The 24,562-nt window shown below is 48.6% G+C and overlaps 1 protein-coding gene and 1 long non-coding RNA gene across 6 annotated transcripts in view; one reads left to right on the top strand and one right to left on the bottom strand.

Moving 5' to 3' along the window:
• Window positions 1-24,562, top strand: part of Runx1 (RUNX family transcription factor 1) — a 228,483-nt gene that overhangs the window by 38,837 nt on the left and 165,084 nt on the right. The window lies entirely within an intron of this gene.
• Window positions 9,334-9,756, bottom strand: LOC131423967 (uncharacterized). The gene is made up of 2 exons (XR_009226239.1): window positions 9,465-9,756; window positions 9,334-9,427 (listed from the first exon to the last, which is right to left on the bottom strand). It is a non-coding gene; the product is annotated as an uncharacterized LOC131423967 (long non-coding RNA).

Raw genomic sequence — 24,562 nt, 5'->3', positions numbered from 1 at the left:
AGAAGGTAGCACAAGCCCACGCACTGACTTCCCGGGCAGCCGTCCTCAAACAGGTGACCTGGTAGGTCAGTTCTGCTAGTACTAACTTAACCCCGTACCGCCAAATGCTGTGCCCATACCACTTCCTCAAGCATTCCATACCAAAGTGGTTAACACAGTCATTTCCGCCCTTTCTAGTGAGTCCCTGAGATGGGCGCATAGTCAGACTGGCAGGGTGTCCCAGTAGCATCAGCAGTGAACAGGACTGTCATGGTCCAAGCAGGAAGGTAGTGTCCTGCCCTGGGCTCCCTCTTGGCAGCCGCTGCTCCCCTCTCCTGTGTTTCCACATCTCTCAGCCTGGTGGAGAAGGCTGGGTACACGCAATGACTCAAACCCTGCTTCAACTCCTCTAAGCACCAGGCTGAGCCCCCGGATCAAAGGATTTGCTGATACCATTTCTCCATGCTCTTGTCCACGACTCCAGGAAAAGATGTAGTAATAATCATAATGTCACCCACCCTGTACTGAGCCCTGCTGAGTTCCAGCCTGTGCCTAGAGCTTCATACATAACAACCAAGAGAATGGCATTCTTGTTATCCTCATGCGGTTCAGAGAGGTTTTCTAACTTGCCCAGGGTCGCCCAGAGAACGGGAACCCAGGTCCACATCTGGCGGAGAGTAACTCCCAGGCTCTTAACCTTTGAACCACATGGAGTTCTCCTCCAAGTCTGCCAGAGGAAGGGTGCTTTGAAAGGCTTGAAAGACAGACAGAGTGATGTGGTTTGATTTTGTGAACCAGATGGAGCATCCTTCTCATTATGCTTCCTGAAAAGAACGTTGAGCTCAGTTGCCTGCTCGAGGCTTCCAGGGAAGCAAAGCAGATTCTTCCTTTGAACGGGACGTTCTCTGTTCCAACCTCAGATCTCCAGGGCGTGCGTTTTCCTATCCTCCCACAGAGTCCTTCTCTCGGAGACAATGCTCAGGTGTGAAGTTGTCATGTAGCTCCTCTTAGAGGCCTGGTGGCAATTATGGATGAGTCTTTTGCCTCCCTGTCTTGGAGGATGACCTCAGATGGGCACTGCCAACCATGAGCTGAGAGGGAGGCTCAGTTATTGCCAGAGACCCTCCAGGGGCTCTTCCCAGTTGTGGTGTTATTGCCCAGCAAGTCAGTCCCCCGCGGTCCAGCTGGGGGTGTGCTGGCCACCACGCTCCAATTGAAAGAAAGTAGCTTTAAGCAGGTGAAGGTCATGTGGCAGGCCTCAAGTGCAGTCAGGGAATCCCATGACAAGGCCACCCCATGTCCCAGTATTGGCATGAAAGGTACGTAACGGGTGGGCTCCAGCTGTCACCAGATGTCCTGTTCTTCCTCAGGGCAGCATGCACAGAGGCAAATGCCCACCAGCCAGTGCTGATGGCGTTCCCGGGGCCCTCCCACCAGGGCCCAGCTATAGGAAGGAAGCCACGGCAGCTGGATATTTACCCTGCTGTGCAGCATGACCGTCAGGTGCCAGGGACAGGTTGGGGCTGGGGAGACTGCCTTCCAGGTGGTGTGGCACGTTTGGAAAACTGACGTCACTAGGCTTAAACATTGATGGAGAATATATGATGTTGAGTTTCTCAGAATAGATGAATGAAATTGTGGGTTAAATGTGGAGCCTTGGTGGAATGTGACTCCGGTTTGACTCAGTCTGGCATTCAAAGTGACGTGGTACTTTAGAGGACAGAAGAGGCTGTTTCTTGGGACATAAAATCTGTCACACAGGATTCTAATGGTGTTTTTGGGATACAGAATTCCAGTGTGTGTAGTAGGGGTAGAATTAAGTGGAGGCTATCTACTTGCCTGCCTGTCTGTCTATCCATCTGTCCATCCATCCATCCATCTCTCTCTTTCCTGTTTCACCAACACACTGTCAAATGGGGTGAGCACATTGATTCAGGGAAGATATCCAGTCCTAAAAAAGAACATGATTTCTAATCCGGGCATGGTGGCGCATGCCTATAATCCCAGCTGAGGCAAGAGGCTGAGGCAAGAGGATTGCGAGTTCAAAGCCAGCCTCAGCAACTTAGCAAGGCCCTAAGCAACTCAGCAAGATCCTGCCTCTAAATACATAAACTATAAAATGGGGCTGGGGATATGGCTCAGTGGTGAAGAGACTCTGGGTTATCAAAAAAAGAAGAACATGATTTCTAGAAAACTCTGTACAGATCAATGAAATAGCCACGATGACTTCTCTGTGGACACCCACAGGTGACCTTAGGCTGAGAGGCGTTTGCTGCAGTGGGGAGAGCAGAACACTGAGGCACAGAAATCAAACCTGGAACCATGTCCCAGTCCCACCTTAGGAAGAGCCAAAGTGAAGCTTCATGAGTATTTTTAAGATGCAGTCCATGGCTTGGGCTCCAGCACCCATTTCAGGCACCCAGCTGGGTGGGAAAAGCTGAGTTCTGGTCTCGGGGAGGTAGCAGTCTTCTCTTCCTATGACACCCCCTGAGACAGGAAATGAGCCCAGCAGAGGTGCCGCCATGACATGGTGACCTGGCCACCAGCCTGTGGCTTGGTGATGTTCTTCTGGAGATTTCATGGCTGCATGAGATCAGTGATGAATCTCAGCAGAATGTTCCCAAGACGGACAGCAAATGAGACGTGGGTGAGTCACCTCCTTCAACAGACAGATCTCCTCCTGCCTTGTTCACTCATCACCATTAAAGTGAAAATCAGGCGTCGGGCCTGTGCAGGCCCACACGGTCAGCAGCAGAGGAGACTGCGTGCGCTCACACACCCCCTCGCGGGGTCTCCCATGGCGGGCTGTCCCCTCACAGGTTCACAGTGCACCCGCTCTCCCCTGCCAGATGACGGTTCCTCCCTGGCCATGGGGACTTGCTCCCACCCTGCCAAAGCCAAGTTCTGGAGCCCCACACTGAGTCATAACTGCGTCTCCATTCACACAGGGGCCTCTGCCATTGGAGATTAAGAGGGATTAAGATACCTTGATGACTTTTTCAGACTGGGAAGTGATTTCAGATGCATTGTGATTCAGGGAACAGCACACTGGCAGGAGAGCTGATGATGTGTAAAGAGCCCAAGTGGACCCGCTTTTCAAACAGGAGGAAACATATGAACTCACCACTTCTTTGGATGGGTAATGAAGTCGTGTTGTTCTTGCAACCAATATGTTTCGCCATAAAGCTCGACTCTGTTAAGGAAAGTATGAGGGGAAAATTCCATGAGTAGTCTCCTGTTTTATTACAAAAATGACTTGAATAGTTGTCCCCCACTCCTGCTTGCATTCAGTAAATCTCTGTCTTAGGGGATGACCATGTGCCTGGCCTGAGCTAGTCGCTGGAAATACAGCAGTAAGCAAACGTAAAGTCCCTCCCCTTGTGACCTTTATATGTAAGGGATGAAGTTAAAAATAAATGACTAAAAAAGACAGCGTGAAAAGTGATAGTACAAGGAATAGAGAAAAGATGAACAGGTGTTCCTAGAGGTGCAAGGGTGAATGGGGCCACACCGAGAGCGTGATGGGGTCATGTGACTGAGGAGGTGGCATGCTCACCTGGAGGAGGTGGGACAGGGATCCACGTAGATAGAGACCTGGCCAAGAGAGTACCAGACAGGCGGGAGAAATAACAAGTGCAAATGACAGTTGGCCCTTGGGGAAGGGTCTTATTATTTTTGTGAAAATGCCATTGGGATTTTGATAGGGACAGCCACGGACCCGTGGGCTGCTCTGGATGGTGTTAACATCCTACCAACATGAAGCCTTCCGGTTCATGAACAGGCGCTGTCTTTCCATTTGCTAAGACCTTTATTTTCTTTGAGCAATGTTTTGTAGTTTCGGTGTTCAAGAATTTGCCTTCTTAGTTAACTCCTTCTCTGTTTTGCTCTTTCGATGCAATTATAAATGGAATTGATTTTTAATTTCCTTTTTGGACTGTTCATGACCAGTGTATAGAAATACATCTGGTTTTCATGTAGTCATTTCACACACTGAAACTTTACTGAATTCATTTATTATATCTAATAGGGGTTTTTAGAGGATTCTTTAAGGGTTTCCTACATATAATATCATGGCCTCTGTGCACCAAGATAATTTTACATTTTGCCTTCCACTTTGAATGCCTTTTATTTCTTTTTCTTGACTAACTGCTCTGGCTAGAACTTCCAGTATTCTGTTAAGTAAAAGAGGCAAAAGTGGGCCTCCTTTGTTATTCTTGACCCAGGGGGGACCTCTTTCAGTAGTCCACCACTGAGTATGATTTTAAGTATAGGTTTTTTATATGTGAACTTTATCATGTTGAACAAATTCCTAATTATTGAGTGTCTGGGTGATGAAAACATTTTGGCAATAGATACTGGTGATTCATAACACAAATGTAATCAGTGCTACAAACAGTATACTTAAAATGTTAAAATGGAAATTTTATTTTATACACATTTTATCACAACAAAAACTTTATAAAAGGTAAAAAAAATCAAAGTATATATTTTACAGAAGTGAATTGTAGAATATGCAAATTTTATCTCAAGAAAGCTATTTTTAAAAAACACTTTTAAATAAAAGCCCAAATAGGAAACTGTTGGAGGTATTCTTGGTCGAGGGAGAAAGGCTGCTTTGGAGGTCAGGCAGCATGATTTGTGAGAGCGTGGACAGAGGACGAGGAGGAACCCACGTTCCTTAGGGTAAGGAGGAGAGCAGGGGGCAGGCTGGGGACAGCAGGGGGCCTGCCTTGCACTTTCTGCCCCTCTTGCTGCTTAGACTAGCACTGGAAGAAGTGGCTCAGGGCCAGCCTGGTGGTCCCTGTGCGTGCACCTCTGTCACCACAGGGTGACCCCATCCCCATCTCTCCCAGAACAGAAGTCAAGTTAGGAGGCCACTTAAAATCAATGAATGTGAGACAATTAAGAGATGACCAAGAATTTCCAAAAGCTGAGTGAAGTTTCTAGTTTTTATACCAGTGAACAAAGCATGACCCTGTCCACCCTAGAATCATGCATGAAGTGCGCATCCCTGTGCCTGTCCACAGCCCTGCCTGCACAGGGTCCGTAGGAAGTATTTGCTGGTTGGTTGTTAGACCTTCCTACCTTCCTGATGAAAATCATGCCATCTTCCCTATAAGTTAAAAAAAAAAAAATCGGTGGACTCTAGCTCCCTTTGGGGAATTATCGTGGCCCCACCGTGAGTCAAGGACGCCTTGGATTCACTTTCAGCCTGTGTCTTGAGGTGTTTCAGAGCCTTCTGTTGATGATTCTAACTCTGGAATCACTTGCCTTCATTTGGGTTACAAGTAAAGGCTCATTTGCATAAAATCAATTATTATAAGTCTGGCTCCAGTGTCTTAGGTGAAGGTTCATCTGGTTCTGCTCTGGAGAGGGTCTGCTGAACACATTAGGAAAACTCCACTGAGCTGTAGTCCAGAAGCTTCTCCCTGCTGAATGCTCTCCGCCGTGGTGAGTTCCTCAGCCAGTTTGGGGGACCGTGATGGTCACATTTCTCCAACGAGGAAGACTGCTTGATGGGAGGGGACGGGGGAGCCAGCTCTTGGACTTATTTTCAGTTTTCATGTGCTTCCTATGGGGCGGAGGCCTGGCCACGTGTGGTCACAGAACCCACGACTGCAGCAGCCGACTCCTTTCATCTGTCCCCACATGTTGAACACCAGACTGCGCCCAATACCGCTCCCTTTTCCAGGCATTTCGGATCACACGTGTTCCTTTTAACTCCCACCAGACCCTGAGATCTGCCAGCCAGAGAGACCATTCTGGAAAGATTTTGAAAAGGTCAGGAGAAAGCTGGTGAGCAGCAGCCTGAGACTCCCGAAGCGCAGGCCCCCAGGTCAGCCCCTAACTCACTCAGACTCAGATGTGGGGCTCCGTGACCTCGCCGTATCTCGGTTTTGTTGCCTATAAAACACGGATAGTAACACTTTGGGAACAGACACGAACTGGAATGCATTTTGTGATCTTTGGAGCCAAAGCACCCTGTTAACATGTGCTAACAATGTGTTACTCTGGGCCAGGCCTGGAGCCACAGCCACCAGGGTCGTCTGGGGAACCTCTGCCAAGAGCAGCCAGATCGCTCCAGCCTCCAAACCCCGACTCTGGGTCCAGCTGGCATGAGATAAAGGGCCACTCTGCCCAGCTGTCTGTGCCCGGCTCACCCACAGCAGCTCAGCAGTTCCCCAACAACCCGCTCGCCACTGCGGGCCCACCTGGCTCAGGTCTGTGAGACCTCCCATGTGTGGGACAGAGCGCTCAAAGCCACCTCCTTCAAAAGGAATGATTGAACCTCATGGGTGGACGTGCAGTGGGGTAAGAGGGTCTGTGGTTTGTTTGGGTCTTAAAAAAGAAGTTGGTGGGCTGGGGCTGTAGCTCAGTGGTAGAGCGCTTGCCTGGCACGATGTAAGGCCCTGGGTTCGATCCTCAGCACCACATAAAAATAAATAAAGATATTATGTCCATCTACAACTAAAATATATATATATAAAAAGACGTTGGCAAGATGAGATGAACGATGGCCTTCTGGCTCCTTCCTTGCTCTGCAGAGTGGAGGCTCATGGTGCCCAAAGCCAGAGAGAGCTCCCCAGAGGGGGAGGAAGGAGGCGGAGGATGTCAGGGGAGGGGGAGCCAGTGTTGCCAGGAACTGCCCCTGTTATCTCTGAGAGTCATGCAGTGGCCTCTGGACATCGTGTGGTGCTTGGAGGAAGCCACAAGAATGTTCTCAGGGAAACAGGGTTGATCTCTGTGGCCCCGTGCAGATCCCTTTCCCTGATCCCTTTTCTTACTCTCTTCATCTCCCCTCTCAATCCTTCTCGCTTCCCTAAATGTTTTCTCAAGAGGAAATCGGGGCAGCAAAGATACTAATATTCGGGCTTGACCTTTCCCTGATGACCTCAAAATTTAACAGAGCAACGTTACCCCAAAGCTTACATCCCTGAGGGGTAGACGTTTGGACACTGTCCCAGGGCAACATGGACGGAGCGGAGAGAGGGCAGGGGAGCTGCTCCAGAGCATCCCGGTGACCAGCACAGCCCAAGCTGACCTTGACCTTCCACCCTATTGTGCAGACACAGTTCCCGCACACAACGCAGATGTACAGAGGAGGCCAAAAGAAGCAGTGATGGTCTCGGATTATGAAAACCATTTTAGAAAGTCTACAGGGCCAGCGTGGCGCCTGCCACCTCCCCCTGCATGGAGGACCACAGTGAAAAGAAAAGGGGTTTGCATATCAGCAAGAAGAATTCCAGAGAGATGCAGGAAGAATCCCCAGACAGAAAGGTTCGTGGGCCCTGTTCAGCATTCCTGCCTGTGGGATAAGCCCTTCTCTTTGAAGGTCTGGGAGTAAGTAGGGGCCCCATCACCTATAGGAGCAGATGGTCAGCAAGATCCCCTCCAGGGCTGAGGCTACCTCGCCATCTAATTTTAGCAATTGCTCTCACAAAGGACGGTTCCCCTTCCTGCAGCTATCTGGGGTTCCGCACACCATCTCCCCTGCTTCCTTTGATGTGGGCCGGCTCTGTAGACTCCAGGCCAGATACGTGGCAGGAAGGAGCACGCTCAAAGCCATTATATTCCTATGTCACTGCAACAGGGACATGCCTACGTTTGTTTTTTTAATTGTGAAATTGCAGCATCCAGTTTGAAATTAAATATGAGCTGTTGGGTTTGGGATTCATCCTTGGAAATGATCTTTATGTCAACTGCCAGCCAGCATTCTCTTGCTTTGGGGGAGGGGGGGAGGGATGGGATGTTTAAACCATGACTTTATGTTCCCAGTTCACTTTAAAGTTTCATTCATATTTTAACTCATTATAGATGAATGCAATTTTAGCCTGTGGTGTAATGACAGCAAGTGGCTGGCCGGACGGCCGTGGGAATGTGTTTCTCATTGTGGGAACAACAGTTAGTAAAGTTCTTCAGCTCGGAGAAGGGAATTTTTTTTTTTTTAAGAAATCACAAGTTCAAATTACTTTTTTGTCTCAAAAGTTAATCCTGTGGAAAATGTGGCAATGTTTCTGAATTTTGCAAAATATTGTGGTGGTATCTATGTCCTATTGCTCAAGATTTAAACCCTTTGGGTTTATTTTTTTCCAGTTGGGGAGGTGGGTTGTTAGGCATGGGCATTTTATTTTTAACTTCCTGGTCTCACAGTGTAAAGAATAAGCCGGGGAGAGGAGGGCTGCAGAAACGCCCCAGCTTCCAGATCATCCACAGCGACACTTTCTGAACCAAGGATCTCTGTGAAACCTACTTTTTTTCCCCACTGATGGTTTCACTGTTGTGAGGGAAAGCAGAGGTGGACAGAGGGAGGGGGACGAGTTTGCCGTTCCTGTTTGAGCGAGCTGTTGCTTTGGAAGTGTCAAAACTGTTCCAGGAACTCTTTGCTTTGAAGCCAAAGATTTCACCCTCAGTTTTCGCCTTCCCGTGGCCCCCAGCGAGCTCGTGGTCTGACTTGAGAAAGAGCTGCTAAGGGTCAGACACTCGGAACGGCGGCGTGGTGGAGGCGAATCTGCTGCTCTCTGTATTTGACTGCATGACCGGCACAGATTGTATAGCAAACATTTTTTTTTTTGCAAAAAAAGTGGGGTGTAACCATCTTGCTTTTCTTTAGAAGTATCACTTAAAAAGCCTTTACTGCTAGACGGTCTTTGATAGAAAATTGGGATGCATGAAATACTAGTGCTTGTACATTAATGCACATCGATAAGTTTCCCTTCTCCAGAGATGCAGTTCCCCCGCCCGGCCTCTGCCCCCAACCCCACGTGGAGAGCCTCCCTTTCTGATTGCCTCTTCTGCCCAGATCATCGGGTGTTTTCACGTTTCCCTCAGCTGAATCCCATCCTCAACCCCCCTTCAGCAGCCTTGTCACGTCTAAGCTGTTCAGCTGGGCTGAAGGGTGCAAAGTGACTCACCCCTGCTGGAGTGGACCCAACCTGGAGAGCTCAGAGACGGCAGGGTGACAAGGCGGAGCGTCCACGGCAATGCACCACGGTGCTCCCCAGCCTGACATCCCAGCGCTGCCCTCACCCTTGGCCGGGCTGCAGAATAGCCAGGTCAATGTTCCTCAGGCATCAGAAAGCAGCCTGGGAGCCTCCGATGATTCTGACAAACAAGTCTACCTGCGTGTGGGTGTTCTAACATGCAAGAGCACAAGTGTCTCAAAACACACCCAGGCACGCACACATGCACCCCCGTGTGTATACAGAGGCAGAGAAGGGACAGAGAGGCTCCGAGAGACCTTGTGTTCCCGATGGCCTTTGCTATGAACCCCGCGGCCATAGAGGACTGCCGCAGTCTGGCTGGGCACAAATGCCGCAGTCTGGCTGGGCACACAATCACGAGCCACCACACAGCTTGTAGATTCAAACAGCAACTCTTTATTCCCGAACTCACACCAGCCGTCTACAATCACGTTCTGGGGAAATCCACGTTCTCTTCCCAAATCCACCTTCTCTCCCAAATTCACGTTCTCTGCCCAAATCCACGTTCTCTGCCCAAATCCACCTCCACTGGGCTTCTATCTCCAAAATATACTGTCTGAATCCCGTGAGAACTCAAGGGGAACTCAGGCAGCAGGATACGCCCTATTCCCAGCAGGAATAATCTTAAACCTTAAACCTGGAACCTAAACTGGGAACGCCCTAAACACGACTATCTTAAAACCGGGAACACCCTAATCTGCCTTGGTCCTTGAGCAAGGTCACGTACATTCAATGTCACTGCAACATGGGGTACGCTGGCAAGGAAATTGTCATACCTACTTGGCTAATGGCTCCCAGCAGAGGACAATAGTAAAGTACAGCATTTAAAGCTCACTTCAGTAGCTCCCCAGGTAGCAATCACTACTCCAGTGAGGCCAAATCTCAGAGCTCTGATACTGTTCCTTAAAAATAGAAGATGATATTAGTGTCTGACTCACACTAGCATTTTTAATTTACCAAAACCAATGAGAAACTAGTTCCCAGGTCATTAAATTCTGCCCTGGGTGGGCAGCTGGGGATGGTGGGTAGTCTGCTGTGTGTCGGTCCATGGACATGCTGGCCCTGGAGGGCCCTCCTGCCCCTGCCCTGCCCGGTCCCCTCCCACCCCTGCCCGACATTGCCAGCACTGCACAGCGCGGCTCCTTGGAGCCTATTGTTGACTTCGGCTACTGGTCAAGTTTCCTCTCAAGCCCCAACGCCAGGGTGCCAGAGCTGAGCTGACTCATGCTCCCCTGGACCTCCCACCGCCGGGTTTGCAGGCTTGCCCGGAGCTACAAGTCACAGTTCCAGTCAGGAAACCAAGATCACCGCCCCAGAAATTGGCTGCGGACCCTGAGAGTGTACGAGAACAGAAGTGCCCAGTCAATATTTAGGCTGGAAGTTAATGCCTATTTTCTTAGGGCAACTGGCATCTTATTGACTAAATGAATTATTGGTTTAAAAGTCTGCGAGTATGTACGTGAGCTTAAAATGCAAAAGCTTCCGCGGTGTCCCCTTCAATGGAAAAAGACGATCCATCATTGGAATTGCAGAGGTAACATCTTCAGTGAATATTTTATCCTATTTCCAGCTTATCAAATTTCTTCCAAGATTATTTTTAATTTTTTAAGGAAAAAATATAATGATTGTGGTCAAGAAAATGTCCTTCTTCCGGAATGTTCTGGTACCATTAAATGACCCACTGATTGTCAAAATTTGCTCTAAGCCCAAAGCCTCAACTTTTATTTTCTCATTCCCGAATGAGAGATACCCTTATTTCTGTGGCTGTTGGCTCTTTGAGACAATCTAGCAGGCTGCCACCTTGGAGGGAACATATTTTTTACCAAAGCCCTTTCCTGATTTCAAAGGGTATAAAACTCAACTTTAAGGAAAAATTAGCAACACTCTTCTCAAAGAGTGTTGTGGGAAGGAAGCATCAGCCCACTGCATTTATACCAAGCCTCCCCTACATTCCTGGGACAATCCACATGTGTGTGTGTGTGTGTGTGCATGTGGACATGCGAGTGTGTGTGTCTAGGATGAGCAAACAGCTTGACATTCCCCACCGCCGCCCCCCTCCTCCTAATGCGTTCTGTCTGACAAGGTAACTCCAGAGGAGAGCCGGGGAGGGACAAGGAGCTCCCGGTTCAGTTTTGTTTAGTTAGAATTGCCCGTCTCTCCAAAACTGATCTTTTAAGAGGATGGTTTCTATTACCCCATCCCTCACCTGACTGTGGTTTTGCGCTATCCTCTCCTATTGCTAAGTCGCTCTGCTTGCATTTCAAATGACCCATGGTGATCACCGAGACATCTGCATTAGATTGGAAAGTTTGCCCTTTGTTCCTCCTGGAAGTTTTTCTGGGCTACATCATCCTTCCCCAAGCCGTCACCTAGACGCACGTGCAGGGGTGAAGGCACCTGCCTGACCCAGGCCTGCGAGCCCCGCACCTCTCAGTGCGCTTCCTGTGGCCCCGTCTGCTCTTCCTGGCAGAGAGGGCCCTGGCCCTTTCGGGGAACCGTGGGCCTCGCTGCCAGCTCAGCCTGAGACACGGCCTGGAAGGAGTCTCTGCTCCTCCCTGCGGAGGCCTGGGCTGTCTGCCTGTCTAGTCATCCTCTTTGCGGCTGGCCCCAAGATGGAAAAACTGCACTTGGAAAGGCCACTGGCCACCAGCCGGCTGCCCTCTGACCCCAGCTGGGCCAGCCCAAGGGCCAGTCCGAGAACCAGCGGGGGCTGAGCTTGCCGGGTGCTGCTGCACCGCCAGGATGTCTGTGTGACAGGTGACCCTGCCAGCCAAAGGAATCGGCCCTCGGCGTGTTGGGTCTTTAGCAGGTTTAATGCCATCTTCTGTGGCTTCCTCTCCACATCTGTCATTACTCCATGGAATCTTCATGCTTGGAGAGATTGGAGAGATTGTTGTGGAGAGACTGTTGCCTGCCTCCTCTTGAGGGTTCCTTACCTGAGACAGAGACCAGGCCATCTTGCTGCCTGCTCCATCCCGGCACCAAGATCACTCCTGCTCCCAGTCACTTATGGGCACAGTTTTTTATAAATGGAAATCGAGGCTCCAGGTGTCCACCTTCCCGAAGTCCAGCTGCTGGGAATGTGCCCTGGCCCTTGGTTTGTGCTCCAATACTGTGACCCTCCCAAAATGCCATCTCATAGAAGAAGCCCCGGGGGCCTCCTGTGCAGTGTGTGACAGAACAGGATGCTCCTGTCAGTGGGTGGAGTGTCCAGGGAGCCCCCTGGCCTCTCTGGGCTCCTGGGAAGAGTAGGACCTCTGCAGGCTCTAGAGAAGCCCCCTTGGCTCTGCAGAGGCTGTGCGTTACCCACCCATGCTGCAAAATCACGCTGCCACCAACTGAGGGGCTGAACACGACACCACAGAGACTGAGTCTTATAGTTCTGGAGGCTGGAAATCAAACTCAGGTGTGAGCAGGGCGTGCGCCATCTGCAGTCTCTGGAGGAGGCTCCTCCTGCCTCTGTCTGCCAGCTAGTGGCTGCCAGTGGCCCTCAGCCTCCTTGGCTTCTGACTCCGTCACTTCAGGCTGCACCCCAGCATTACATCCTTCCCTGTCTCTTCTTGGAGGGACACTAGTCACAGATTCAGAGCCCACCCTAACAGCGACACCGGCTCATCTGATCCTCCTCTGAAGGACACTGCTGTGTAGGTTGGGTTGATGAGAGCTCTCCCACCTGTTATGGGTCACACTTCATCCCCACTGTCAGGTAGGGTAGCCACTCCACCCAACAATGTCACTACCAAGGTCACTTGGGAGGTGGCTAGGATTAGGTAAGGTCGTCAGGGTGGTGTCTTCATGACTGAGACCTGGGCTTGATGGAGACAGAGACCCTGCAGAGACACACACATGCATGCACATGCACACGCACACACACGCTTGCACACACAGCACACACATACACAGCACACATATACACGCACACATGCACTCACACACAAGCACACACACATGCACACACATGACCACACGCACAGCACACACACATGCATACACAGCACACTTCCTGTCACTTGTCATGGGATGCTCTGTGCTGCCAGTGAGATGGCAGAGAAAAGATCATCACCTGGAGGAAGGGCTGGGGAGTGATATTGGCCAAATTATGTTGTTCTATTGTGCACATACACCAACATGCAACAACTAATCCCATCATTATGCACAACTGTGATGCACCAATAAAAAATGTGGAAAAAAAGAAAAAAAAAACAAGATTATCACATGACATGACCCCTAAAATTCCAGAACCATGAACTCCACATAAGCTTTTTTCTTTATAAAGTAACCTATCTTAGGTACTTTATTATAGTAATAAAAAGTGGACTAAGAGAGAAACTGACAAGGAGACATGAAGAACAGCCCATTGGTGGGAAGCAGCTCTGAAGAGAAGAAGGATAGAACCTCAATGCTCAGGTCAGTCCCTGCGCAGGGAAATGAATCAGATTCATAGAAGCACAGGGCAGGGGCGACCCGAGTAATTGTGAGGATAGCTCACATTTATGGTGCTTCTACCTCCGAGCTGGATACTCTATGTGTGTCATTTCATTTCATTGTCCACTCTCTGAGGAGACTCCAAGAGAAAGCAGAAAGAGGTTAAATAACCAGCAACAAAAACGCCGTCCCCCACAGCACAGAGGTGGGAGGTGAGAACCAGGGAGTCCCCTTCCATTGCAGGATAGTGTAAAACTATCAGTCACTCACACCTTAGTATGAACTAAGAGGATATCCCAAAGGCAATGTTCCCCACCTCCCTGCTCTCTCTAAACCCCCAACTACTGGCATCATTTCAGTCCTCTGAGGATCGGGGGCTCCCGAGCCTGGAAAGCCACACCATCCATTCCCCTTCCCAAGAGCCTGAAGGTGTCTTGCCCATGGTCAGCTGTTCCACCAGCTGTTCACTCATCCAGCCAGCAACCTCAAACAACTGTCACTCCAGGCGCTGTACCTGGGCCAGGGCTGGGGTGTCGAGAAGTCCATTCAAAAGAAATAATCTTAGTAGGTCGATGCTGCTCGGCTCTACAGTCGGGAGTGTGTGTGGGGGGGTGAGTAGGGAGGGGCCAGCCAGCCGGGAACAGAGAAAATGCCAAGCTCCTGTTCCCAGGGACGGCCGCGCCTCAGGGGCAGCCTCTGGGCAGGACTCCAGGACAGACCCTCCCTCGGAAGGAAGGGAAGGAGCCGCTGCGCGCCCCGGGCACATTTTTTTGAAAGTACTGGATGATGTCACAGAACAGAGCAAAGCACAGACCCAGGCTGCGGGTGGCAGCGTGGCAGGTACCTGACGTGGTGGCAGTGACAGGGAGGTCAGGGCGCCCTTCAGTGGGGGGAGTGTGTATAGGACCACGTTTAGAGATGCGCAGTGGGAAGTCACAAAACATGGCCCCTCTGGGCCCCACACATCCTGCAAGGACAGAGGGGACCAGCAGAAATCACCCCCCGTCTCAGAAGCCCAGCTGAGGCCGGAGCACCCCTGTGACTCTGGGGCCACCTGTGCCCTCAGGACAGGGGACTCCTCCCCGAGGGGAAAACCGGTCCACAAAGGCGCACTCTCCAGGCCCTTCTGGAAATCTTGTCTGTTTAATTTCTTCATTTCTAGGGGGGTGGGGCCCCTTCTTCTGGGTGACTCGGGTCTCACGTCCCAGGTCTCTGGGGTGCTCCCTGCCAGGATGAGACGTTCTGTCTCTTCCCCCACTTCTCGGTTTTATGAGAATTTTCTTAGTGATGTCAGACTTCAAAGGAATCCTCCCCGCCACAAAGATCCCGCCAGACTCCCATTGGTGACTCTTTCTCATCCCATGTGAAAGGGACAGAGGTGCTAAGGCGTGTCTCATCTCCCCCTGACCTCGGGCCTCCTCTAAGAACGTAGCCAAGGCCCCTCACTTTCTCTCCTGGGGCCTAAATTAGTGTGTCAGGCATCAACAGCTGCTCCTGATCCTGGAAGCCGCGATCAGGGGACTTCATTTGCCACCACCCACCGTCCTGGGCCCCTAATCTCTGAGCTCACTGCCTGTGTCAGCACTCGGTTCCCCTGGCACGTCTGGCTTTCCTCAGTCACCAGCTAAATGCTCCAGGTCTCCCTAAGTCACCGAGCCCTGGCCTCCGGGCGGAGGAGGCAGGACTTAATTGGATCTCTGGGCGGTGACTCACAGAACAAAGGCTGACTGTCTGACCTGGAAACCACACAGTGGGGAGTTTAGTCAAAACAACGTTCCTGCTCCAGCCTCCAGCCAGAGCCACCGCCTCAAGTTCAAAGGAACAAAGATGTTAAGTCAGAATGCTGGGAGGACTGGCAGGCCGAGAAAGGCCCTGACCTGGGCCCAAAGCCTTGCGGTGGGGCTCCGGAGCCTTCCAATCATGACCCGTGCACCAGGGCCGTGTGACCCCAGGGGGAGCTTTCCAGGGGGACAGAGAAAAGCTCAGAGGCAGGGCTCAGGGACCCTGTGAGCCACCTAGGGCTGCCACACCAATTGCCACAAGCTGGGTGGCTTCAGACAACAGAAATGTGTTCCTCGTAGTTCTAGAATCCAGATGTCTAAAGGCAAGGTGTCAGCAGGGCCATGGTCCCTCGGGGGGACAGTCTTCCCTTGCTTATTCCCGCTCTGGTGGCTCCCAGCAGTCCTTGATGTCCCTTGGGTTGTGGCTGTGGGACTCCAGTCTCTGCCTCATCTTCACGTGGGTCTGCCCCTGAACCTCTGTGTCCTTCTTACATTGACGTCGGTCCCTGAATGGAGAACCCACCCTAATCCAGTCTGACCTCCTCTTAACTAATCACATCTCTAAAGACCTTCTTTGCAAAAGATGTCACACTCTGAGGCTCTGGGTAGACATGGCTCACTAAGGACACCTCCCCAACGTTGGGACGAGGGTCAGTGCAGGAGGAAGGTGTCCTTGGTCTTACACTATTTCAGTGCTCACTGTGGGCTCAGCACTTTCTGAGCAAAAATGGTGTCGTCTCCAAGATCTCGCACTCTGCAATGTTCCTTCATTCAAGGCTTCGACTCCTTCCTGTCTACCTTCCATGTTCATGGTGACGTTGCCTCTGGCCACGTCTGCTCCCGTGCCAGGCGGTGTCCTTTGATCACCTTGGTTCTGCCATGAGTCCCGTCATTCTAGGGAAGTTCCTCCAGCAGCTCCATCAACCCACTGCAAGACGCTATGCTCGGACCGCCCCATTAAACAGTCACACGGAATCCCTTGCATCTTTCAGAAGAGTTCTGAACTTGTCACCTTCGTCACTCATTCACTCTCCATGACCACCACAAGTGGCCTCCCTTGTGGAAACTCCCCTCCACTTCCTTCCTCCCTTCTAGGCAAATGCTCCTAAAACTTGTTGGCATCACAAGGCCACTTTGGACACGATTTTCTTTTCATTCTAACCTGTGCACTCGGTAGCTGACTGGCCCCTGCCCAGCCTTCTGCCAGGCTCTATCTTCAGAGGTATGCCAAACCCAGCCCTGGGCTGCCCACCCTGACCCCCAGCCCTGGCACCCCGACCTCTGGGAAGATCCCCTCAGTCCTGTGCTCCTGGGAAGAGCAGCAGCTATGAACTTCCCTCCTTCCCAGGACAGGATCTAGCAGCACCTCGTTTCCTCTCTCTAATGAATATTGCATTTGCCCAACTGCCTCCCAAAGGCGTGACAGGTCACCTGCTGCTCCCTCTAGAGCTCCTGCATCCGCTCCTCATTCCCTCTCCTCGTCCCCTGCACTTCTCTCCTCTCCTCTCTTGGTTTCCCTCCACCAGGTGGGCGTTTCTCTCATCTTAAACATTCCTTCTTTTACGGCTCTGCTGTGCCTGCCAGACACCATCTGCATAGATTCCTTTTGCCACCACTTCCTCTGAAGTACTGAGTCTCGAACTCTTTCCTCCACATGCACCAAAGACGGGCAGCCACAGCAATGGTTCCTCCACGGTCGAGGTCCAGGCAGGCTGTATCATTCTAGGTTTCTTTGTAATTCTCTCTAGCCCTCATAAAGGACTCGTACACAATGAAATACCAAGATTGAGCCACTTTGGTGACCAATGTGATGATACACAAGGGACTAAATTCTAGATCACTGAATTCTTTGAAAAAATGTCTCCCACCCCTTGACCCTTCTCCTTCACACTGGCTGTTCCCTGTAGGTCTCATTACTCCTACTAGCCCGTCCTCTTCTGGCCACTGTTCATTCCATCTTACTCCATCTGAGTCCTAGACTCTGGCTGGTCCACCTTCACCCTTGGAGACCCTCCCACTCCTCCCTTGACACTGCAGGCCCAGAACTGGAACTGGACCCAGCCAGGCCAGCTGCCTTGAAGCTCTGGACTTGCTGTCAATCAAGTCTTAAGCACATCCACTGGGGTGTCCCCTGAGGAACTTGAAGCAAGTGGGTCCCCAGTTGAATTCATCAACATCTTCTCAGACTTTCTGCTTCACTACCTCTACCAATGGCACCACTGGCCCTTGGTTAGTGGGGCTAGGACTTGAGAGTGGGTCTTGATGTCCCCATCCTTCAACCCACTCCCAGTCACTGGCCAAGTTCCATCTTTTCCACCTCTTTAGTTTCTAAGTCTCAGTCCAGCTTTCCAAGAACCAAATTTGTCATGGGCCAAGGATAGAAGAGACATTGTGTGAGACAAGACAGTGCAAAGATCGCGGATCATTGCCATTAAGTGTAATTAGCATTTATTTGACATCCAGGCATGTTATTTGATGTTTGATAACATGAATCTGACAAGTTGATAACAGCTTATCAAAAATGGAAAGCTATTATTGGTGATAATAAAGTTATTTTGGCAATAATGAGTGGAAGTAGCGGTAATATTAAACTTAAGTAGCTTTTTTTTATAACCCTATTTGTAAAAGTCTATTAAGAGTTTTGGAGAAATAAGGGCCATTGTTTCTGGAAAGAATGACTCATTCGGAGTTTAGTTTAGCTTCGAGTTTCCTATGAGTCACGTGACCACCAGCACTCCCAATTCTCTACCTTCCTACAAGTCACACTGAAAAGCAAGATGGACGCCTGCCGTGTGATTTGGGGCATCCTTCAAAAAGTCTACCTTATGCACTTGCCCTGACATTCAGTGCCTTCTCCCTTTGTGACCTACCAGACATCTGTGGGTGGGGGAAAGAGCCGCAGAGGACCAGAACTGGGTGCCTGGAATGTTCCTGAAGAGTCACTCGGGAGGCAGCTTAGTGTCCTGGACCACCAGGTTAGGCCAACTTGCCTAAACCTCAGTTCTTCCACCTATTGGTTGTGAGATCATGGGAATCACTTAATTTCTCTAAGTTCATTTCCTATGTTAAAGATGGAGATTATAATGTCATAAGTATTAATGAAGCTGTGTTTTCTTCACCATAAAGAGAACATTGACACTAGGAGTCTAGTGGATGGTAGCTTTTCCAACCTGATATCTCTCTCTCTCTCTCTCTCTCTCTCTCTCTCTCTCTCTCTCTCTTTCTCTCATACACACACACACACACACACACACACACACACCCCTTCCGACTTCATAACAACTTTGGACTGACCCCACCCTTCCATCAACAGTAAACCTTCTTCATTTTACTGAGCAGGCTGTAGAGATGGCAGCTCTGTGGGTAAGTGGGACTTCAAAGAGTTCCTGGGAGAGTTCTAAACACCTCGTCTGTGGCCAAGGAGACTCTTTAGATCCTTGGTAAGAAAGGGTGTGGCGATTCGTGGTGGTGGCGATTGCAGGAGAAAAGTGCTCACATCCGCGTGATGATGGAGATGACAGCGGTGGCCTGAGGCAGCGCACCTGCAGACGGCCCGTTGGCACCGCTGGGCACTGATACATGCCGTAGTACCTGGCGCTGCCTGCTCCTGCCTGGCTTTACAGCTGCGTGTTTGCCAGATGTTCTTAGACCCTTCTTCTCTGGGCTTCTGTCCAAGCCTCCGCCCGCTGTGGAGACGGAAGGTTTCCTAGGGAACTCTTGGCACTGAGTGAGCCTCAGATACCCAAAACCAGGACCCAGACCCCTTTTGTTGCTAACGAAATAGAAGCAAGATTGTGAAACTTAAAGCCATGTCATTACGGGGAAGGAAGATTTGAAAGAAAAAAAAAATAGATCATCAATGGGTAGTTCAGACTCTGCAATGATCAAACCAAATGGAGCAAATTAATTATCAAGAAAAACTACTGTGAAAAGTCAGTTATTAACAAAGCAGGAATAATACTTTCTGCATCTCATGGTTCATATGGATCTGATATTTATAAAATGTCATTAATAAACCCATAAATAATGTGATAATAGGTATCCAATTAACAAGTCTCTTTTTTTAAACCTTAAATAAACTTCAAAGAAAAAAAAATACATCCATTCTTGGGTGAGCTGGGCCAGCCCATCTGTCCACTGGCCCCAGGCTTGGTCATTTGTGTTTATTGTTTAAGGAGAAGCTTGAGCATACCGTTTTCGGTTTTCACATCCAATTTCCCAGCAGGACATCAGAAGAGTATTGCCATGTCTCGGTCATCCTTGACAATCACAGAGTTGTCATTTGGTCACCACCAGAACTCAATGCATGGCCCATGTTTCCATGGCCAGATCAGAGACCCCGAGCAGAATCACCCGTGTTTCTCACATCAGATTGTGTGGAAGGCACGGAGTTCAAACGAAGTCCCCAGGGACGTTATTAGAACCACTTTCCCATGTTTGGACCCTCGGCTGCTGTTGATCTTAGGAGGGGGGCTTCCACAAACTCCTCATCTTCTGCTTTGATATTTTATCCTCTTAATCATCTTAAGTCAACAGTCCATCACTGACAGTTCTGCTGATCAAGTGCCTTTATAATGATAGAGTTGGTGTTGAACTTTCCGCCCACTTCTTCTCTAAGTTGGGGACCTAATTGTAGATGATTCTTCCAGTAGAAATACTCACTTGTTGACCTCAAGTTATTTCTGGGCACAGCCAAAGGAAAACAAATTGCTTTTTCAACATACAATTCCAGGGCCTGTGTCTTATTTTCCATTTCTTCTCATCCGTTTTTCCATGTAAGTTTTATCTACTACCTATAAACCATGAAAAAACAAATTATTCCATTTGAATCTTTGGAAAAAAACTACTCCCTGGCACAAAATTCCATTGTCTGATGCTTTCCTCGTTTTGGATTTCTGGAAGGGAAATCCTCCTCATGAGGAGACTGAACTTTCCATCAGCGACGGGGAAAACCGTTTCTCTCAGGATGGTGGATGTGGCTTTACAAGAGAAAACAGCTGACAAAAATTCACACAAATGACTTTTAACTCAGGTCTCCTCCTTTGGTGTCCCCTCTATGAGTCAGGAATAAATGAAGATGGATGTTGAAAAAAAAGCACGGGTTCCAATAGGATGTCAGGTTTGGGAAGCAGTTGTTTCATTTAAGGGCCATTTAAATGTGACCTTCATCATTGGAGACCACGTGCCCCGCCCCCATATCGTCACAGGCGGAATCTCCCTTCCCCCATCTCTGTGCGTGGCTCAGGATGAGGCAGACTGCACTGCCCGGCTGTGCCCATTGGCCTGTTTTGGTGGATAAATTAGTCCTTTCCTTTGTGTGACCTTCCCTAGGCGATTGCAAGTTGCCTTGCTTAGAAAGAAAGAAATTCAGGTGAAGGTTTCAGAGAACTCAGTCCTAATGTTCCATATGAAAAGATCAAGACCCAGAGGGGTTCACCAACCTGCTCCCCTGGGACAAAGCCAAGATCCAAGTAATCACAGCAGATCCTTGCATGGCAAAGCACTTACTCTCGGCCAGGCACACTTCTAAGTGCTTCATGTGTATTGACTCGTTTGATCATTCCAGCGACCTGCAGGATGGGTGTTATGATCCCGTCTACGGCCAGCAGCCCGGGGCCATGAATGAACAGGGTGGAATGGTGCTGGGACCAGGCAACCTGGTTCTGGAGCCTCGTGAGCTCACACAAGGCCCTGTGCTTTGCAGAGCCAGCATCTCCGCCTCTTGGTCCTGCCCTTTGCAGTGTATTGTGTTGCTTTTATACCAAGGCAACCAAAAGCTTGTCAATGAAGCCCAACTCACAAAGCTGATTTATTTTTTATTTTTATTTTTTGGAACCAGGGTTGAGCCCAGTGGTACTTAGCCAGTAAGCCACATTCCCAGTCCTTTTTTATATTTTATTCAGAGACCTGGTCTCACTGAATTGCTTTAGGACCTCACTAAGTTGCTGAGGCTGGCTTTGAACTCACGATCCTCCTGCCTCAGCCTCTAGATCTGCTGGGATTGCAGGCCTGCACCACCATGCACAACTCAAAGCTGCTCTTTTTATGTCACTAGAAAGATCATCAGGGTACTATCAAATGCACTTAAAAGGAGATGTGGAATTGACTTATCCACCTGTGAGATAGGCTTATCCAGATGATAGATGTACAGTTATGTGACACAGAAGGACATTCAGTTCAGCAATGGCCACCACATTTGACAGTGGTCCCGTAAGATGATATCATTTAGTGACATTGTAGCTGTCTTAATTTTTGTGACTACACTGTATGATGTTTCCCCAATGATAAAATTGCCTAACAACATATTTCTTAGAATGTGTCCCTGTTGTTAAGAGACCCGTGAGTGCATATGACTTTGGGGAAGATAATCAAAATATTGAGCAATAGATATATCACAGGTTAAAAAGGGAAGCAGCCATGAAATGGCCAGTATGGACACTTCTAGAAAGACTAGGTATCAGTCTGGAGGGTTTTATATTAACATTTGTCAACATCTGCTGAAGGAAACCGTAAGTCCCCCTAACCCACGTACGTACCTACATAATTCTCTGACAAATCAACAAAGAAAAACTTTTCCTAATAAATATTGTTGGTTGTAATTGTAGAGAGTAACTGGCATTGATCTCTGAGTTATCAACCAATGAAAAAAAAAGATTAAAAAAAACAAAACCTTGGCAGTAGAGACAGTGACTTACAGGAAAGACCAACGGGGTTTACAACATATAAAACTCAGAGGGTATCTCAGATCAGGGGCTCTAGAACCTTCCTCTCACTCTATGTGCTGTGAAATCCCAAGACTTTGGTGTGGGCATATGTGCAATATTCCTGAGGCTCGGCCGTTGCCAACCAGCCATGTGCAGCTGGAGCATCCAGAGCCCAGAGCTGACAGGGAGCATGGAATTTCCCCCCTCCCCAGCTCAAGGGACAATGGTCTGTCTCCTAAAAGACACCAGGAGCTTACCTGGCCCAGGATAGACCCAGGATAGTGTTTCCTTTGTCTGAGAACTCCAGCAAGGGAGACCCTTGGGCCACTTAAAAACTCTTTTTGCATCCAGGTGGCTTTGGAAAACATACCCCCAAGTCAGAAAAACGAGCTTCAAGCAGACAGCCCACAGTTTATCAGCAACTGGCAGAAACATCAGACTGTCCCTTAATTACCCTCTACAGCTGTTCATAAATAATGGAATTTCCTTGCCCTGATCTGGCTCACAAAATGAGCAACAAATGTTGAAAAAGTTAGTGCTTTTTAACCAGGAAACACACAATTGTGAAATATGTGAAGCAGCGGCAGACAAATAAATTTTTTTTTCCCCAATAAAATAATGTTCTCCCAGTGACATCTTGTTATTCTTGTAAAAATAGAATCTGTAAGTTTGAAGGCCTTTTTTTCCCCTCCTGGGAAAGTACGAATAATAACACATCAAACCCAGGCTTTCTGTCTTTTTTTTTTCTTTTTTTCTTTTTTTTTTTTTGAGGTTAGTTGAAAGGGAAGAATGGCTCATTTCCTTTTCATTTCTGAAAGCACCTTCCCATTCATTTACTGCACAAGGACCACCTACTTGTGAGCTCTGTGGAAAACTCACCAGAAGGAGCCCCTCACACTCGTCATCGGACGGTCAGTCAGTGTGCAAGAATGTCTGAAGGGGCCTCTTGCTCATTGACGCAAAGCATCCCTTATTCGGCGAAGACTTTGGACCTTGGACGCTTGCCACATTGCCTCATGGACCCGTGAGGGAATAGGAAGCCCATGAGGAAGCAGTCCCATCCCTCACATAGCTCTGGGCCACATGAGCAGGAGACTGGGTCAAAGACAGAGACAGCATTCAGTTCTCTCTGAAGACATCCCCCTACAGGGTTATGGACAAGTCACTCTAGTGCTTTCAGGTCCCGGAACCCTGCCAGGAGCAACTTCTAGAGTTGGTGTGAAGTTAGGTGTAACCTGATTCAGATCAGAGCCCACAGAAGCCCACTCTTCTGTGGTCAGCAATTTCAGGACAGCTTAAAGATGCTTTCAGGTTGAATCTTTGTCTTTCTCTCTGTATACAGTAGGTGGTCATAGGTTAGAGATGATAAGCCATCAAGTTAGACTTTTGGCTGAGATGATGATTTCTTGGAATGATTTATCCAAAGTCAAATTTTATAAAATTGCAACCAACTCAGTTCTGAAGTCCATAGCCCAAGCTCAATGAACCCAGATAATCCTCCAGAGATGACTTTTGGTAGCTTCTGAAAAAAAAAATAAATAAGTGTTCTCCAACTGGAAGATCTTTGAAAATAACCACACTCTTGCCAAATGTTATGATGTGGGTTCAAAATATTCGTTTTGGAAGATGATGAACAGTTGGCCTTTGGGGAACAGTAGGGAGCACAAGGTCCCAACTTTTTCAGTTTTTCACTTTCTTTTTTAAAGATAAAAGGGATGATCTTGATTGAAAAGAAACAGGACTTTATACAGTAGCCACAGTAAAGCAACAACAGTCAAAAGAGAACACTACATGCTCAAACACTGTTTTAGGTTATCAAATTCATAAGTTAATCAAGGTTTCTCCAAGAAATGTCCACAGAGTTGGTTGAAATGAACATTTTCACAATTATCACGTGAAGGATAATTGTGAGGAGGCAGTGTAAGGAGGCAGTCTGGGAGTCAGTGTAAACTCTAGACCTCAGCAGTCTATTGTATTGTTGGCCTCCTTCATGTTTGGGGTTTTGAAGAATTCATATATGATTTTTCTTGACTCTTTTGTTGCCATAACCTTACCAGGCTGCTTGGTAAAAAATAAATAAATAAAAATTATCTTACAGAAATAACTAGTAGCCAAAGGAAAGCATAAATACCAACAGGTGATAGACCATGACACTCCAACAAGATTATCCTTCTAGGTTCTGCTTGACCTTTGTCTTTCAGGGGGGCATCTCAGCAATTGTCCACCTTTCTGAAATACAACCTTTATCATATTCTAGAGCGTTCATTATGTTCACTAAAATAGCATGCCAAAGCAAGCCTGGGACCTTGCCTCCCATTTCCAGTGGAGGCCATGTCACATCCAAGGGGATGAAAGTTACTTATCAGTGGGGAGATGATCTCAGACATCATACCTTCTGTGGTATTCCAAGGTCCAATCCTACCTGAGAGCTTCTTCCTTAGCATCCCATTTTTCTCATTAGGGAGAATTTAAATTTGATTTCATTTTTCTCCTAGGAAGTGATGATTATGAAAAAAAAAAAAAAGCCCATATATTTTGGGAAATTTTTTGATTGGAGAAAGTAGGCAGTTGACAGATGCAAGATATGTGCTAATAAATACTTCAGAAATTAAAGCAAAGCTTCATATTAATCTATAATTACATCTCATTGTTGAGCGCAGTGTAAAAATGATTCATTTTTTTTCCTGTGATT

Source organism: Marmota monax, unplaced genomic scaffold (genome assembly GCF_021218885.2).
Source record: "Marmota monax isolate L192 unplaced genomic scaffold, Marmota_monax_Labrador192_F-V1.1 WCK01_AAM20220418_F8-fsc00125, whole genome shotgun sequence".
NCBI lineage: Eukaryota > Metazoa > Chordata > Mammalia > Rodentia > Sciuridae > Marmota > Marmota monax.
Note: the sequence above shows the minus strand (reverse complement) of the source record. Positions and strands in the feature narration are given on the sequence as shown.